Here is an 18,863-nt window from a genome sequence, read left to right on the forward strand (position 1 = left end):
TCACTACTGCATCCTCCCCTTTCATACCGCTGTAGCACCATTGAAATGAACAGGAGTAACCCTAAAAAAACAACAAGGAGTCTGGTGGCACCTTAAAGACTAACAGATTTATTTGGGCATAAGCTTTCGTGGGTAAAAACCTCACTTCTTCGGATGCATAGAGTGAAAGTTACAGATGCAGGCATTATATACTGACACATGGAGAGCAGGGAGTTACTTCGCAAGTGGAGAACCAGTGTTGACAGGGCCAATTCAATCAGGGTGGATGTAGTCCACTCCCAATAATAGATGAAGAGGTGTCAATTCTAGGAGAGGGAAAGCTGCTTCTGTAATGAGCCAGCCACTCCCAGTCCCTATTCAAACCCAGATTAGAATCATAGAATATCAGGGTTGGAAGGGACCTCAAGAGGTCATCTAGTCCAACCCCCTGCTCAAAGCAGGACCAATTCCCAACTAAATCATCCCAGCCAGGGCTTTGTCAAGCCGGGCCTTAAAAACCTCCAAGGAAGGAGACTCCACCACCTCCCTAGGTAACGCATTCCAGTGCTTCACCACCCTCCTAGTGAAATAGTGTTTCCTAATATCCAACCTGGACCTCCCCCACTGCAACTTGAGACCATTGCTCCTTGTTCTGTCATCTGCCACCACTGAGAACAGCCGAGCTCCATCCTCTTGAGAACCCCCCTTCAGGTAGTTGAAGGCTGTTATCAAATCCCCCCTCATTCTTCTCTTCTGGAGACTAAACAATCCCAGTTCCCTCAGCCTCTCCTCATAAGTCATGTGCTCCAGACCCCTAATCATTTTTGTTGCCCTCCGCTGGACTCTTTCCAATTTTTCCACAACACCATTAATGGTGTTGAATTTGCAAATTTAGTTCTGCTGTTTCTCTTTGAAGTTTGTTTCTGAAGTTTTTTTGTTCAATGATAGTGACTTTTAAATCTGTAATAGAATGACCAGGGAGATTGAAGTGTTCACTTACTGGCTTATGTATGTTACCATTCCTGATGTCCGATTTGTGTCCATTTATTCTTTTGCGGAGGGACTGTCCGGTTTGGCCAATGTACATGGCAGAGGGGCATTGCTGGCACATGATGGCATATATAACATTAGTGGATGTGCAGGTGAATGAGCCCTTGATGGTGTGGCTGATGTGGTTGTGTCCTCTGATGGTGTCGCCAGAGTAGATATGGGGACAGAGTAGGCAACGAGGTTTGCTATAGGGATTGGTTCCTGGGTTGGTGTTTCTGTGGTGTGGTGTGTAGTTGCTGGTGAGTATTTGCTTCAGGTTGGGGGGTTGTCTGTAAGCGAGGACTGGCCTGTCTCCCAAGGTCTGTGAGAGTGAGGGATCATTTTCCAGGATAGGTTGTAGATCGTGGATAATGCGCTGGAGAGGTTTTAGCTGGGGGCTGTATGTGATGGCCAGTGGTGTTCTGTTAGTGTTCTTGTTGGGCCTGTCCTGTAGTAGGTGATTTCTGGGTACCCGTCTTGCTCTGTCAATCTGTTTCCTCACTTCCCCAGGTGGGTATTGTAGTTTTACGAAAGCTTGATAAAGATCATGTAGGTGTTTGTCTCTGTCTGAGGGGTTGGAGCAAATTCGGTTGTATCTTAGGGCTTGGCTGTAGACAATGGATCGTGTGATGTGTCTTGGATGGAAGCTGGAGGCATGTAGGTACGTATAGCGGTCAGTAGGTTTCCGGTATAGGGTGGTGTTTATGTGACCATCACTTATTTGCACTGTAGTGTCCATCAGGGAGTAACCCTGTTGATGAATTGGGACACTCCCGTCTGTAACATGCCAGGGTGGATGGGTGTCAGCCATGTGGCATTGCAATAAATCTCTGCACGTACCTTGGATTTTTGCTACATTTGTATTTTGTTTTGGTCCCTGTAAACACACTCACAGGTGGGAAGAGGGGAGCGAGTTCTATTTTCAGATGAAAAAGTAAGTACACGGCCCAGTCGGCTCTGAATGGAAAACGCAGGCGCTGCTGATTGACAATCCAAGTTCCAGAACCTTCATGAAACCTTTGAAAGAACATGGGCCTGGATTTCAACAGCCTCAGTGGGAGAAGTGCACCTGAATGCCTGAGGCCTCCCTTGCAGAATCCCAGGCTGTCTTCCTCAAACGGTTTTCGTGGAGGTTTGGGATTGGAAGAGGGAGGGAGCCCTGAGCAGAGCTATGCAAGAGAGGACTTGTGGGGGTGCTTAAACTGGGCTGGCTGAGGAATCCCTGGCATCAATATGTGGAGGGGACCTCAAGGAACTCCTGTTGTACATATTGCTCAGGAATTTTCCATCAGACCACAGGCAATTTCACCAGTTTGCCAGACTCATGGTTGGGCAATCCCAGCCCACGCCTGCCTCTTCACATTCAGCCGTTCCTACTCTAAACCCCAGCCTTGCCCCTGGGTTAGAGCACGCCCAACTCACCTGAGAGATGGGCAGCACTGCTACAGCAGGGTTCAGCAGCGAGGCTCAGAGGTAAGGTAAGAAGTGAGAGCCTCAAGTCCCAGAGCTGGTGCTCAGAGCAAGGGCTGGGAAACGGTGCTCCAGTGGCGAGAGTTACATGGCAGAGTGAATGGGACTGCCCCACTTTTCCATGGGAGCCCTCGGGCACTGCCTGGCTTCTTTACCGGCCCTTCTAATAATCCTGTCCTAGGATTAAAGCATCTCAAAGCAGCTGCTTTGATGTGATGCTTTAAAAGGCAACAGGCGTGCACGGGTCATCCTGGCTAGTGCTGAAATACTGTGGAAACCTGGGGATATTTCGCCATTCCAGAAGCTGCTCTGAGAAGTTAATTTTCAAATCACTAGCACGGGAGCCGCCCTGCACTTTACGGAAATGCACATTTTTCTCTAATAATTTTTTTCAGCGTTTTTGCTATTTTGTTTTTAATGGTCTGTCGGAAGTGGTTGAAGTGGATAATTCCCTGCTGAAACGACTGGTGAGATTTTGACCCAGCTGTTTGCCAACTTAATCAGCACTGCAGCTCCACAGCTCACCCATCCAGACCAGTCCTACCAGGCCCAGAATGCAGCCGTGAAGTCCGATGATAAGAAACAACTCCAAAGCACTAGCAATGAAACGGGGCAAAAATGTTAAATGAAACCTAAACCCAGGTGCCATTCGCCTGGTTTCTTGTTTCATTTCGGAGCCAAAACTGGGACCAGGTACCCACAAACCTTCAGTGGTGTGTCCTAAAACTGGGTAAACTGGGCAGAGTGCTCCGTGAGGCCAGGCCTTGATGCTTCTGCTGGTGGGGCACTGCCCCACCGAAAGAAAATGCCATCAACTTGAAATAAATGTACCGCCATCGTGCTACATACAGTGGTAAAGCTCCTCCATGAGAAGCCTCGACGGAAATCAACTGCTCCAGGAGCCCAGGCTGCAGCCCGCACATGTGTAAATTCCAGTAGGAGGCGCTGTAACAGCAGGAGAATATCACTGACTGGTCTCGCAGCTTTGCTGCTCCTATCTAAACTGCTGGTAGCTACTGAGTGCGGAGCCCGTGGCTGGCTGTTGGGAGCTGCTGGGCATAGGTCTAGAACAAAGCTGGTTTCACACTGTTTCAGCCTGAATCCAGGCAAAAAGATGAGGGTTTCAGCTGAGTTTTTTGGGGAAGTTGTTGGGCCCTACTTCGCAGCATGGCGGGAATCTGTTTTACAGAAACTGTAAACTTTTGGTAGCTTCTCCCTGAGAAGGTGAATTGTCCTGAAGTTTATCACTTATCCCAAAGGCTGGTGCAATTCTGATCTGTCAACTCTTTCTATCTTTGCCTCTTACACAACACCCCATGCTGCTTCTCCCCCTCCCTCCTCCCCCCCGAAGCTTTGCTAGGTTGGAACGGAAGATGGGGCTTATCTTTCTTTGCTTCTGACCAAGAATCCTGGGTTGTGGCAGCCAATGCAACAGTAACTAACAGCCCAAAGAGTCAGCCGCCTTGTTGCAACATGGTTTCCTGTCTTCAGAAAAAGAAACTAACCCCCTACTCTGTTCTGGGGAGGGCACGGGGTTGGATTTCTAGTTTCCCTTGCTGTTGCTATCACCGCATCTCCTCCCTCTCACCCTCATTTGCCTTTCCAAGCTCCCTTTGCCACAAATGGCCTCCTCCCTGCTTCATTTCAAAAGAGCTCTGGAGCGTGCGGAGGCTATTGCAACACTCAAGCTGGGAACACCCTGTTACCATTGGAAAGGCATCCACAGGGCAACCACAGCCACTCGGAGTAACACCATGGGGGGGATGTGGCTTTTACCACCCTCTTTAGGTGAAGACTTGGCAGCGGAATGGAGATAGGCAGCGGCAAAATACTTCCCCTCTTCAATGGCTGCAACATGCTGTCTTCAGATGAGATATCAAGCCCAGCTCGGCCCATCTGGGACCCATTCTGCTTTCCCTAAGAAGAGGGCTGATAACCCCAGTATCCCGGTCACAGGCAAATTGGGGTGATTACATTCTATCACCCTAAATTCCCCCTGCGGCTTCAGCGAACAGAAATAGGGTTCTTGGTACTTTTTGTTCTAAACCACCATGTGAACCTGCAGCTGCCTTTCACCCTGTCGGTGGCTGCATTTCAAGGGTGGGCTGTTATACGTGTGTGTGTGTGTGTGTGTGTGTTGCGGTGGGGGTGGGGGTGTTATAAATGCATAGAGACGTGCCCACACTAGAAGGGGCCTAAGATGCAAAGTTCAAATCTGAATGTAGTGCCAACCTCCTCCAACATTTGGGGATAATAATAGGTCAAGAGGCTCAGGTAGATCCACCCCCTCTGGCATCTTCCCCCTCCCCCTCATTGTGAACTGTCCGAAGGGACTGTCTGTTACTTGGCTCTACAGCTAGCCCTGATCCTTTGCTGGGGCTCCTACATCAATCTACTAAGCCTGGTCCCGTCCCATTGTTCCATCATCTGTGTCTCCATGTGATTGACAGCAGGAGAAAGGAGCGAAGGAAAACCGCCTCCGAGCAGGTCTCCCATTGCTCTCGCACTGTGCTAATCCTGCCCAACCCAGAGGAGTTCTGGGCGTGATTCTTACAGCACCGAGGCTTAGGACAGGCTCCCCTCCCACTGCTGCTGCAGAACCGCATTAGACAGAGTCTGTTCCCAGCCCCAAAGCGCTGACTCGCTGCTGGTTGAAAGGTGAGAAGAGGAGCTTGGGGCAGGCCGTTTACAGGAACAATTTGTTGACTGGCAATAGGGCTCCTCGTCCTCCCACGACAAAGCTTCCAGCTATGTGCTCGGTGCTAGATGTTGCCACAAGAACGGGTGTGTGTGTTTTGATATGTAGGCGAGAGGTGCGGGGGAAGGTAAGGAGTGGAGGGGTGTCGTGCTGGGGGGTAGATGTCGGGGGTTTGGGGCATGTAATGGAGTAGAGTGTGTGTATGTTTTGGTACAAGTATGGAGTGTGAATGAGCAGAGGTGAGCAGGAGCATAGACCATTGGGCACTTAGGGGGCTTCAGCCCCCCTCACCCTGCAGGGCCTGCATTCATCAACGAAACCCCAAGGTTGGAAGAGAAGCTCGTTTAGCTCACTTGAGTAAAAGTGGACACACATAGTCGTGGGCCAAAACTACTCGCTAAGGGACTATTCAAGAGCTAGTGTTTAATTCCTAGCCCCCTTTCCCACTACACAAGTGGTCTGTGCCCCTGTAGTGTATATGGCTGCGTGTGTGTGGGTGAGTATGGGGGGTGAGCAGGGGTAGTGTGAGAGGATGGGGGTGGAGAGCCGGGGTACGGGGCAGCACGGGTTAGCGTGTGCGGGTACATGGGGATGCGTGTGTAAGTGCCAGGGGATTTTACTGGGCTGGGGGAAAGAGCGCAGAAGGGCTCATACTGCGGCGGCTGCTGCGCCAGGCCAGCCCCCTTGCTGACATGGGGGCATAGATCCATCTCTGCAGCGCCCGGGAATGCAGCTGGTCCTGCCCGAGCCAGCGGGAAGCACCGAGCAGAAACTGACTGGGTTACTCCCCCCAGCCCAGCCAGCCACAGCGAGCGCAGAGCTGCTGGGAACTTCACAACTCCCCAGCTTCTAAAATGAACCAACTTCTGGGGAGAAAGTGACAACGTGGGTGGAGTGAGATCATTCAGCCACAGCGCAGTGCTCCACCGGGGGCATCTCCCGTCCAAGATGTGCTGCCTACACCCCTCCAGCATTCCCCAGGACTGACTCTTTAGGGGTGCAGGGATAGCTCAGCTTCCAGGCCATTCAGCCCTTGGCCTCTCTTTGAATCTCTCCAACAACTCCCCCGTCTCTATCGCATCACACACAAGCTGCTTGTCTTCACTTTCCAAGGCCCTTCAGCCTGTCCCCACCCTACCTCTCATCTCCCATTCGCCCCGCGAGATGACTCCCAAGGACGTCTGCCTCCATCACCCCCTTGTTTAATTTTCAAACACGCACCTCTGTGCTTTTTCAAACATGCAACCTCTGCAAAGCTACCTCGTGATCCTCCTGCACGTAGGCGCCGACTTCTGCTCCCGCCGGTGGGTACTCGACCCCCCTCTGCCCCTGGCCCTTCCCCGACTCCACCCCTTCCATGAGGCCCCACCCCCTCCCACCTTGCCCCGCCCCCATTCCAACTCTTTCCCCAAAGCCCCCGCCTATGCTCCTGCAAATCCCTCCTTCAAACTCTCCTTTGCCTTGGCACCTACCAAAAAAACCTGATGGCGTTAGACTGCTAGTGGCACTGTTATCGCGCCCCATCACGCTGACCAGTTCAGTCTCACTGGTCACTTGTATGCCCCAGGCTGCCTGTATCCATCTGTTGTCGCTTGTCCTATACTTGGATTGTAAGGGCTTTGGGGCAGGGACCAGCTTTTGGTTCAGGGTTTGTACAGCACCTAGCACAGTGAGCCCTGGTCCTAGACTAGGCCTCCTAGACGCTGCTGCAGTGCAACTAATGCCAGGTGCATTCGGAGGAGTCAGTTATTTGGTTTCTCAGAACCAGACCCTAGGCTGCCACATCCCTTACACCGGGCAGAACCTGCCGGTTTCAGCTGCTCGCAAACTTCTAAGCAAATATTCATTAAAAAAAGGGGGGGGACCTTTGTTGACAATGAGTTTTGCAAAGGAAGCTGGGATGGAAATATGGGGCTTTTTTGTTGAAAAACTTTTCATGGACATTCTGTTGGAAATGAAACTTCCCCCCCAGTTTTGGTTGAAAGGTTTTGTAGTAAATCCCCTAATCCCCCAAGCAGTTCTCCTAGTGCTCGGCTTCCCGGTGCTGGAAACACTTAAAAATCAGTCAGGGCCTGTTTCTCATTGCGCCGGGGCCTTAAGTGTAAGTAAGACCAGGCCCAGAGTGTACAGCCTTCGCTTTGGCTCGTTGGGCACAGGAAGTGGGCTAGAACCGTGGAGTGGAGGCCTGGGAACTTCATGAACCCCAGCACTGAGTCAGCTCTGGGAAGAGATGATTTTATAGCACCCAAAGAGAGGGAGACTCCAGCAACGTGCAGGGAGGCCTTCCCTTTGCCATGGGAGATTGAGAAGCTCTTGAAAGCTTCCTCCAGCATTGACTAGGTTTGCCAAAGAGCTCAGCTCCTATGAAGGAACCTGAAGGAAGCTGCCAGATTTTCAAGTGCTCCGCACCCAGCGGATTGTGGCAGCCCGAAAACACCGTGAACGCTGCTGGGGCCGGTGCTGTGTTGAAAACCTGACTCCTTAGCTAATTCCTACCATCAGCTGACTGGCAGCAGAGTGCAAGGGGGTCCTGGGGCAGGGGGGGAGAGCTGCATTGCAGAGCGTGAGTCTATTTCATGGAAGCCTTCTAAAGCCAGGGCAGCTGGGGCTGCAATAAAACCCCCTGTCACCTGCCCAGCAAAACTTTCCCAGGCTCCAGGCCGGGCACTGGTGGGTGGTGTGAAGAGATAGGGCTTGCTCTGCCAGCTCCCCAGAGTCCCAAACAGGGGATGGGACTAACCAGCAGGTGCTAAGTGAGTACAGCAGAGTGGGTGGGGAAAGAAGGGAAGCCCCCTCCCCCGGCCCGGGGATATCCCCCTGTGCCCCAGCTGTATGTGACTCTCACGGCTGCAGTCCCTAGGGGCGGCTCGTCCTTCTGCGAAAAGCAAAGCACCTGCTGGCTTCGCTTTCCCCTCCCTGCCAAATGCTAAAAGGTCACAGTCATCTCAACTTCCTCTTTCTCCGAAATCCAAGATTATCACAGAGCGCGGAAGAGAAACAGCCAGGGAGTGACGGCTGCAGCAGGGGCTGGACTGCACAGAACGAGGCCGGCCCCGCACCTGGAGGCTGGCCTGCTGCATGACAGCATAAACAATCACACCCAGTCACCCCCACTACCACACGCCCCCGCACAGCCCATGCGGGTGAGCTAATGCTTCGCCACAAGGGGAATGGGTTTCGGCACATGTGCAGCTTGCCCAGGGCGGCCAACAACGACCCGTGTAGCATGGGGGCAGCTGCTCAGGTGCAGAGGAACGCTGACAAATTGTTCTCATGGCGACACAGCCAGGACTTAGGGCTTGTCTACATGGGACAGTTGCACCAGTGTAATGTAAATTGATTGTTAAATCGGAGCAAAGGGCATTCTGATTGCAGTATAGGAGAGGTTGATTTCAGTTTAGCTTCAGTGGATCAGGAACCGGTTTAATTGAACTAGTCCAAGCTGATATGGAAATAAGAGTGTTCACTGCTAGCGGTCTGTCAGTGTAAATTCACACCTTCAGGTGTATTGGTGCAGCTTTCCCATGCAGACAAGCCTTAAACACACACACAAATGCTGAGAGTCAAACATACACATTTCTACTCCCAGCCTCCCACTTGTGCTCTCTCTCTCTCTCTCTCTCACACACACACACTCACGCATTCTCTCACTCATACACTCATACGTGGCTTCCACACCCACGCCATAGCCCGGAACCACCCAAAGTTATATATGTGCACAGGAACCAGCCGACAACACCCCTTCAAAACACAATGCACTCCTTCCAGCTTCCGCTGCGTCTCCCACCAACACACCCTAAGTCACTTCCGTGCTCCCTCCTAAGGGGTCCATTGTCTCCGATACCCCCAGCATACCCCCCCCCCTCAGAGCCCCGCTCCCAATAACGCTGCACACCAATACTCATTAACATGCTGCTCTCGGATGCCAGGCACGTGAGCTGCTCTCTGCCCTAGTGTTCTCCCAACCTCAGTCTCCCCCACCCTGGCTACCATCTTTCTGGCCCAGGACCAGTCTCCCTTTGGAGGCTCCTTCATGGCCCAGAAGGTGTTGCTGGAGTGGAAACCAGCGGGTGGTGTCGGGTGGCTGTGGGAAGCCATCCCCCTGAGTGCTGGTGAGACATGCCTGTGAACAAGGGAGCGACTGGGAGGGGGCCAGGGTCTTCCAGGAGCTGGGAAGCAAGTCTCAGTGGGGCTCGTGGCCTGGTGGCGGGAAGCCCCAGCTGAATGACTGAAGCTGGTGGCTCTCAGGTTTCTGTGCTGGGAGGGGCCAACCCAGGTAGGTTTCATTTTCTCCTCTCCTGAGACAGGCTGTGTGGGTGCTGCTGCGGGTGCCACGTGGGGCAGAGTGGGTGGGGAGTGATTGTGGCAGGAACCCCGAGCACGCCAAGGAACAGCACCGTCTGCTGAGTCTCGTTCTCGGAAACCCAGCGCGAGGGGGGTCAGTTTCTCCGTCTCCTCTAACATGTGACGCAGGGGGCAGCTCCTCCACCTGCCCCAGGACATGCTGAAAGGCCCTTCCCCCGGCCACATTCCCCACAGGCTGTCCCACAGCGCCACTGAAATGCAGGTGCCTTAAAGGTGGGGAGGAGCCATTTGGGCAAAGCCCTTCCTTAGGGCCAGGGCCTCAGGACCCAGGGGCCCCGCACGAGCCCGGTCTCAAGGGCCCCTCATGCAGAGTAAGGGGCATGGAGCGCAGTTTAGCTAATGGGGAATGAGAGGCTGGGTCAAGCCTGCAAGTCCCAGGGGGAGTCAGTTCCCAAGGCTCCGGCTGCAGCTGTGGATTGTTGGTCCCAGGGTTCCTCTAGGTTATTAGCAAATGTTAGTGTTAACCCTCGCAGCACCCGAGTGAGCCAGGTTAATATCACTCACATCCACCCCACCTCCTCACAGCTAGGGTGATAGGCGCCGACTCCGTGAGTGCTCCGGGGCTGGAGCACCCATAGGGAAAAAATGGTGGGTGCTCCGCCCCCCATCATCCCCTCCCATCCTCCTCCAGCGCCTCCCACCTGCCGGTGGGCCCCGCCGATGATCAGCGCCCCCCCTTCCCTCCTGCCTGCTGCGATCAGCTGTTTCAAGGCATGTAAGAGGCTCTGGGAGGGGGAGCGGGGAGTAGCAAGGATGCAGTGCGCTCGGGGAGGAGGCCAAATGGGGCAGGGTGGGAAGAGGCGGGGTGGGGACTTGGAGGAAGGGGTGCGGTGGGGGGCGGGCCCTGGGGCAGAGCTGGGGTCGAGCACCCCCCTGCACATTGGAAAGTCAGTGCCTATGGCTGGGGTAAAGGACCAGCTCAGGGACACAGCAATCTACTTGGGCGTGGACCCCTGGGATCCGGCCTCCCAGTCTCTCACTCTCCCTCCCTGCCCAAACACATGCACAAGCTAAGTAAGCGCTACCCACTCAACCCATTCATTAGCCCCAGCTCCTGTCTTTTTAATACCTCCCTGTCCAGGTTTTTTCTTTCATACCCTTGCTCTGGCCGTCTCTTTCCTCTCTTCCCAGCTCTCTCCCCTTCCTTTGTACACACCCCCACTTTTGTACTCCCCCCCCCCCGTTCATTCAGAAATGCTTGTCTTGTTGGCCTGTGGGATTGTGGGATACTTTTGGTGGACTCCCGGAGCATGAGTACAGTGGGGCTGTGTCTACAGTAAAAAGCAACAGGGCTTGAACCCTGGATCCCAGCTTGACTCAGGCTCAGACCTGCCCCACCTGTGGGGTCCTAGCCCCTGGGTCCGAGCCCCAGATTAGCACAATTTGTGTGTAGACACAAGTGGGGGTTAAGCTTGAGCCTGAGGTCAAGCCCTGGTCTTAAACTGCAGTGTAGACACATACCCCTAGACACTACCACTGTACAACTAAATAATCTCATTTATCTACCCTCCTTTTAAGGGCCATGAGACAGGAGCTGTTCCCAAGATGGAAGGCAGGGGGATCATGATGTGGGGTGCACTTGCTGAGGAGTGGAGAAGAGGACACTCCGAGGGAATGCTTAGTGCTCTGTATTCCCTAGCCCTGTGTGTCTGCGAGTGTGTCTGCGAGCGCAATAGGAACAGGACAGAGAGGTCAGCTGAGCTCTGAGCATGGAGGGACACAGTGACTCACCTCTCTCCCTCTCCGGAGTGCCTGGGGTCAACCACATCCTGAAGGGATTGGGTCAGAGGCTGCCAAAGCTACAGGAAGCCAAGAGGGGGGGAAACGGTCTTGGGGAGGGGCTGCTGAGCCATGTGAGCAGGGGCAGGAGCAAACCCCAGGGGGACAGCTCAGAACAGGCCAAGCCACACACAAGTAATCCAGAAAACAGCAGTGCGTAAGTGCTCATTTCTAAGCCCCAGAAGAGCAGGGGATGATTTTCAGCTTAGAGCCACCCCACCTCCCTCTAGAAGTACCGGAGAGGGAGGTGTGTCCTGGATCCAGTCCTGAGGCTCCTGAAATCAGCTGGAGGTGTCCCCTTGGGGTCAATGGGAGCAGATCCGGTGCTGGGCGTAGGGCTCTATGGAGACACTCTCCCAAGGGATGCTAGTACTGGTCTTGCTCACTGAGCATTTGTGACACTTTCTGTCCTGAGATCTCCATGCACTTTTCTTGGCACAGACTCTCTGGGCTCTGCGACCACGGAGGATCTAGCCCCGGCTCCAGCGAGAGCCTGAACATCTCCAGTACTAGTTTTTCTGCAGCCTTGAGTCAGCTGAGCGGGCTCTGAGACTCAGCGCTGCTGGTTTTTTAATCACAGTGTAGACAGCCTTAGTCTCCTGATACCGATTCCTGCAGATTAGCCATCTTGGGTGTGAGGTCCCTCGACTCTCTGGAACCACAAGCTGAAATCCTGCCAGAACCGACTCAGCATCAAGTAGGCAGAGCTGCAGCAGTAGCAGGTAGTTCACTGTGTGGGCGTGTGATGAAAGGGCAATAAACCTTAGGCAAAGGCAGACATAATCAGCTCCTAGACAGAGCACATGCGGCTACCTTTCACCAAGATCCCAGATTCTCAGAAGAAATCAACCCCCTTGGCCAGCGAGCTCATTGCCCAGGGACACCCTCCGGTACCTGACTGGGTGCTGAACCCTTCTGAACTCTGCCCATTAGCGGCTCAATGGAAACAGAGCACTTTGCAAAGCCCAGCCCTTACTTAAGGGCCAGAACAGGAGCTAAACAACTTTGAAAAAAACCTAGCCCCAGTTATAGGCATTGACCATTTGAAAAGCTAATCCCATAAATTCTCTTCCTCACTACCTAGCCAGCCAGGGAACTCCCTACCACTGACGATCATCTTCCAGGAGCCTTTCCCAGCATGCTCTCCTGGTGCCTGGCCCTTTAAATCTGGGCTGGTGAACCAGCTGCAGCCCTATGGCTGCTGAGTGCTGCAGGTTGGGACCCCAGCCTTTCTCGCTGGTAAGTGATTCAACGTACGTCGTTTTTGCCTGGCTTGTCCTTTTTATCTGTGCAGATGTGGAACATCCTCCTGGGGAGCCTTTCAGCTGACACAGGTTCCCCCCTGGGCTCTGCGGGGCTGTTAAAGGCCTTTTCTGAGGGCTGCACAGAGATGTGCTCTTCAGCTCCGTTTCTCTCTGACTTTGCATCCCCCTTTGGTTCCCGCTGGGCAGTCTAGTTCCTTTTCCTGTTAGTATTTAAAGCAGCTGTTTGCATTGCTTCATTTTCCATCCGTTTAGAGCTGTGTTTATAATCCCAGCAATTAGCGATGAGAAAAGACCTCCTGGGTCACTCAGCCTGTCTCCCTTCCAGTACAGGCTTCATCTCCTAGTGCTTTGGCCAGACTAGTGCTAAGAATCCCAAGCCAGGAGGCCTCCTCCACTTTCCTTAGGAGCTGGACTAACACAGCTTGCAGGTAGTGAAACGTATCTTTCCCTGCAGATGCCCGTACTCACTGAGTGCCTAAAGTTTTGCTGTGAAAGTTCTCCAGGGACCTACATTTCCACCTCTGGGCATGCAAGCTGCGAAGAGACCGGACACCTATTTCCTGCCTAAGCCCCAACGTGCTCCAGGCCCCGGGGGGGAGAAAGGCAGGGGAACGCCTCTCTCACCTGCAGGGCCAGAGTCCACCTGCCTCAGAATCTGGCAAGAGGAGGGTAAATAAGGATATGGTCACTGGACGAGGGAGAGAGAATGACTTGGTAGCCCAGTGGCTAGGCACCCAGCTGGGTGGTGAGAGAGCCAGGGTCCGGCCCCCATACACCAACGACTCTTTCATTATTTATCCACAGTGGAACAGCTCCAAGAGGAGCGCCTGAGGGAGCCTCGCATTGGAATATCCCATAGCTCAGTGGTTAGAGCACTCTCCTGAGGAGAGGATACGGGAAGGCCTCTGCTCTAATCCTTTCTCCCCCTCAGGCAGAGGGGGGAATTGAACCAGGGTCTCCCAAGTCCTGAGTGACTGGGCTAAAAGTTGATGGGGGGCAGCAGTGGCACCAGCACTGGCCATTTTGTGCAGTGCTCTGTGCTGCAACACCTCAACCCCTTTGTGGATCTGGGCCCTTCACCTTCCACATTGCTTGAGTGCCAGCAGAGGGACCATTGAGGTCACATGAAAGGCTCCCTGTTCTCAGTCCAGGGGCCTGGACCTGACACAGCCCACAGCAGCCAGGGGCTGCAATTGCAGACAGATGGTCGGACTCTGCCTGGGGCTGGAGCATGCTCAGTGTAGACAGAATCTTCAGAGTTTTTAGCTGCAAAGCTCTAGCAAATCCCTACTGAGCATGCGTGAACCGCGATTTTTCAAAGAGTTGGCCACGTGGAGGTGGATTTTCACAGGGATAGCAAAAGGCACATCCCCAATACAAAGGGACACGTTTCAAGTCCCTGCTCCAGGGGAGGGGGGGGGGCTAGAAATTCTCAAAGAAAAGGTCCCCAGAATTTTTTAACATGGACAAAACCCTGCATTTTTTCTCTAAGCTGGTTTTTGGAAGTGGCTGGACCATTTTGGCTGAAATTTTCCAGAAATTCTCAGCCTGAGACAGACACCTCGCATGGAACGGTTACGGTCTGGTAAAGTTATGAGCAACTGAAAACAAAGTCTTACAATGGGAAGAGTTGAGCAACCTTATTATTAGGCCCTGCATCAGTGAAAAGCTGCTCTGGGAAGAGCACAGGGAGGAGACTTGCAAAGATTAATGTGTTGCCTGGTATCCCAGGCTTGTGAATGAACAGAGAACTTCAGTTTTCAGAGCTGGCGGCCCCTCTCGCTGGCTGAACAGAGAGAGCATTGAAAGGGTTTTAGTACACTGTGCAAGAGCTCTCTGAACTGGCCCATTCACCCCGCTGCCGTCCAGACCTGAGCACTGCTGGAGGGGAGAAGGGGAAGTGGAACCCAGCAACCCCTGCCAGACGAACACTCACCCAGCACCGTTAGACCCCCTGCAGTGAGGCCAGAGCCCTCCCCACATCCCCTTCTTTGCTCTGCCCCATTACGGGGCTGTAGAGCTCAGTTTCACCAGCTCACTGCAGCATCTCACAATGCAGAATCATTGGAGAAGGAAACCCTCCCCCCTACAAACTCCAGTGCATCTCCCACTCCATGAACAGTCTCACCACATCTTAGCCACCCCGCGTCCTCTCTTCATTCATTGGGCTCCACCGCCCTCACCTGTACAGCTGTCCAGGGTTTTATCTTGTTGGAGTCGGGGCACAAGATTAACTGTTTTGGTCGCGTAGCACTGAGGCACACCAACCAAGATCAGGGCTCCATTGTGCCAGGTGCTGTATGAACTAACAGAGTCGCCGCCCTGAAGTGCTTGTAATGTAAATAGATGAGACAAGCAAAGGGTTGCAGGGGAGAGAGAGAACTTACAAGCAGAGTGATTGTCTCTGTGCATAGGCCCATGTAATGGAATCATGCTACAGCCCTGGTCTTTACTGAATTGTCAGTCACATGGTTCTAACACAGCTTGTCTCATCCACACGGACCAGACCAGCAAGCTGCCTCAGCGTCAAACATTTTGTCATGTGCACATGTATATGGACCCTAAACTCTTTGGGGCAGGATCTTTTTCATGCTCTGTAAATCACCATGTACGGTGTAGGAAAGCTCTGTAAGAACAGCAGTGTGAGGTTCTCTCAGAGTCCCAGCAAAAACGCTCAGTGCGCATGTAAAAAGAGATGGGGGTTGTAACTACCAGCCCAGCTAAGCCTGGGATCTGAGAGTCAAGCTGGGCTTTTTGCTTCTCAGATGTCCCCGCCTGTGAGAGGTTATCCAGGCTAAATTAGGCCCTCAGTGACACATGTGCAGTCCCATTGTCTTTGGACTATGCTCACAGTGACACCTGCCCTGCTCCATTGCCATCAATGGCCTTGCACAGATGTAACTGATTGAAATTTAATACAGATCTGTTGATGATGCCCCAGAAGGAAGGGAATCCACCTTGCATTCTCAGCTGTGCTGGCTCTGCACCCCTAGCAGAAGCAGAAAGTAATAAAAAAACCTCACAGTATAGTAGTCACTTGAGTCAGCAGCTGGTATTCCATTACACCCAGGGGGGACGATCTGTTGAGTTAAGGTGGCTTTTTTGTATTGTTTTACTGTCTCTCTTTTCAGAGAAAAGCCACTTATTTTAAATGTGTCATTCTCTCTCCACTATAGCGAGTGATGGTGCAAGTGGTCAGCATGAAATGACACATTGATCTCTTCTCTTTGTTTCTGTGAAAACTGGGCCCTGTGCTTGGAATGTTCACTAGTGAAATGATCAGCTTGGCTGGGCTCTTGATGATAAGAGGATGTCCCTTTTTACTTCTGTCGCAGGATCAAATCCAAATCTGGGTCAATAGTTTTTACCATCATGTGAGAGGAGTTTGGTGGTCTCTATCCAGTTACTAATGGGCAGATATTGCTTAAATCAGCTTCTGTACCAGATGACTGGAGGATAGCTAATATAATGCCTATTTTAAAACAAGGCTCCAGACGTGATCCTGGCAGTTACAGCCCGGTAAGCCTAACTTCAGTAGCAGGCAAATTGGTTGAAACTATAGTAAAGAACAGAATTATCAGACACATAGATAAACACAATATGCTGGGGAAAAGTTAACATGGTTTTTGTAAAGGAAAATCACACCTCACCAATCTATTAGAATTCTTTGAGAGGGTCAACAAGCATGTGGACAAGGGGGATCCAATGGATACAGTGTACTGTGACCTTCAGAAAGCCTTGACAAGGTCCCTCACCAAAGGCACTTAAGCAAAGGAAGCTGTCATGGGATAAGAGGGAAGGTCCTTTCATGGATCAGTAACTAGTTAAAAGATAGGAAACAAAGGGTAGGAATAAATGGTCAGTTTTTACAGCAGAGGGGTAATTAGTAGGGTCCCCCAAGGATCTGTAGTGGGACCAGCGCTGTTCGGCATATTCATAAATGATCTGGAAAAAGGGATTAACAGTGAGATGGAAAAATTTGCAGATGATACAAAATTACTCAAGATAGTTAAGTTCAAAGCTGACTGTGAAGAGTTACAAAGGGATCTTACAAAATTGGGTGATTGGGCAACAAAATGGCAGATGAAATTCAGTGTTGGTAAGTGCAAAGTAATGCACATTGGAAAAATATAACCCCAACTATACATACAAATTATGGGGTTTAAAGTAGCTGTTACCACTCAAGAAAGATCTTGGCGTTGTTGTGGATAGTCCTTTGAAAACATCTGCTCAGTGTGCAGTCAAAAAAACTAACAATATTAGGAACAATTAGGAAAAGGAAAGATAATAAAACAGAAAACATCATAATGCTACTATCTAAATCCATGGTACACCCACACCTTGAATACTGTGTGGTTGCCCCATTTCAAAGACGTTGTATTAAACTGGAAAAGGGCAGAGGAGGGCAACAAGAATGATTAGGGGTATGAACAACTTCCATACAAGGAGATTAAAAAGCCTGTTTATTTTAGAAAAAAGATGACTAAGGGGGGTATATGATAGAGATCTATCAATCATGAATGGTGTGGAGAAAGTGAATAGGTATTTACCCCTTCGGGGGGGGGGGGGAGGGATAGCTCAGCGACAAGAACTAGGAGTCACACAGTGAAATTACTAGTCAGCAGATTTAAAACAAACGTAAGTACTTCTTTACACAACACACAGTCTACCTGTGGAACTCATTGCCAGGGGATATTGTGAAGGCCAAAAGTATAACTAGGTTAAAAAAAGAATTAGGTAAATTCGAGGAGGATCGGTCCAGCAATGGCTATTAACCAACATGATTAGGGACGCAATCACGTGTTCTGGGTGTCCCTAAACCTCCCACTGCCAGATGCTGGGACTGAATGACAGGGAATGGATCACTCAAAGTTGCCCTGTTCTGTTAATTTTCTCTGAAGCATCCGGCACTGGCCACTGTTAGAGACAAGATACTGGGCTGGATGGACCCAGTACGGCCATTCTTATATCCACGCCAAGGAAACCACAACTCCAGCTGGCAGTCTGAGCAAGTGAGCCAAGGATTTTAACAGGCACTGTACAACCCTCTCCACCGTAGAAGTGACCCTTCCAGATCAGGGCCTGTTGGTACAGCAATCTGGGGATTGAACTGTGGATACATTACGGCTGGAATAGTCAGCGGGACTCAGCACCCACAACTGGAGCCAGTTTTTCAAAGGAGCTCAGCACACTGGGTGCAGGGCTCGCCTGAAAAATTTGGCTCTGCGTGGATCAAGGAATTCATTTTCCTAGGCCGTCAATCCAGCACCCTCCACTAGCATTAAACTGCAAACATGCAAGTCAGTCTTGTGCTTCACGCCAGCAGGAACGGCTCACGTGCAGCTCCTAGGACACGTTCTCCTCTGGCGCAGGGGGACTGACGCCTTCAGAAATGGGCAGGAGTGGATGCAACAAAACAGTTTTCACCTGACAGTTCCCCTGATGGGACACACACCAGACACCGGTGACACAGGATAGCAGGGCTGAACTGGCAGGCAAGACCCATGTTGCTGAGCCTCTGCAGTGAACAGCGTATTTAGTGACAGCAATGAAGGGATCACTGACTATCGGGGCTTAATCTCTCAGCGGCCTGGGGCATTGGCTGCCTCACTCCTCTGCTCCGTGCTGGCTGACTTTCTGGAGGGCTATCTTCAGCATTGTTCCCTAAATGTATCTGCCGTCTTCATTTTCTGCCTCCTACGGTTCCCCCACCCCAAAGCCCCTCAAAGACACTGCGAGGCCAACCATGTTTCTAGCCCCACGTGGTCGGGTGCCAGCTGAATTGGTGACAATACGCATGGCTTTTTATCCCGATGCAAACAGGCGCCGAGGGAGTCGTGGTTACCCCCGTTTGCTCTGGGAACTCAGTCAGGGGCAGAGTCCAGGGGACATGCATGCAGAGTGGCACCAGCAGCATGGAGGGCAGTGAATGTATTCTGATGCTGAGTGCGTTGGTGCAAGAACTTGCGCAGAGCCATGACTTAGCTGGCAGGTGCTTGCAATACAAGTGCTGTAGAACGGACGTAGAGTTTGTGCATCTAGGTTTTCATCTAGACAGTGCTGTAACGAACATGGGGCTTCTTGGAGTGAGTGATACCTTAGTGTATGTTACTCGTATGGGAAAGTGGGAGTGGCTCCTTGGAAAAAGGAACGGAATTTTGTAACATGCTGGCAATTTACTTTGATCTTTTGCATGGATTGTAGTAAATTCTAGGAGGCAGGATGAGTCGGGTACCGGACCCCACTGTGCTGGGCACCAGTCTGGGTTGGGGCCTCTA

The sequence above is a fragment of the Chrysemys picta genome, chromosome 12 (assembly GCF_011386835.1).
Source record: "Chrysemys picta bellii isolate R12L10 chromosome 12, ASM1138683v2, whole genome shotgun sequence".
In the NCBI taxonomy this organism is placed as follows: Eukaryota; Metazoa; Chordata; order Testudines; family Emydidae; genus Chrysemys; species Chrysemys picta.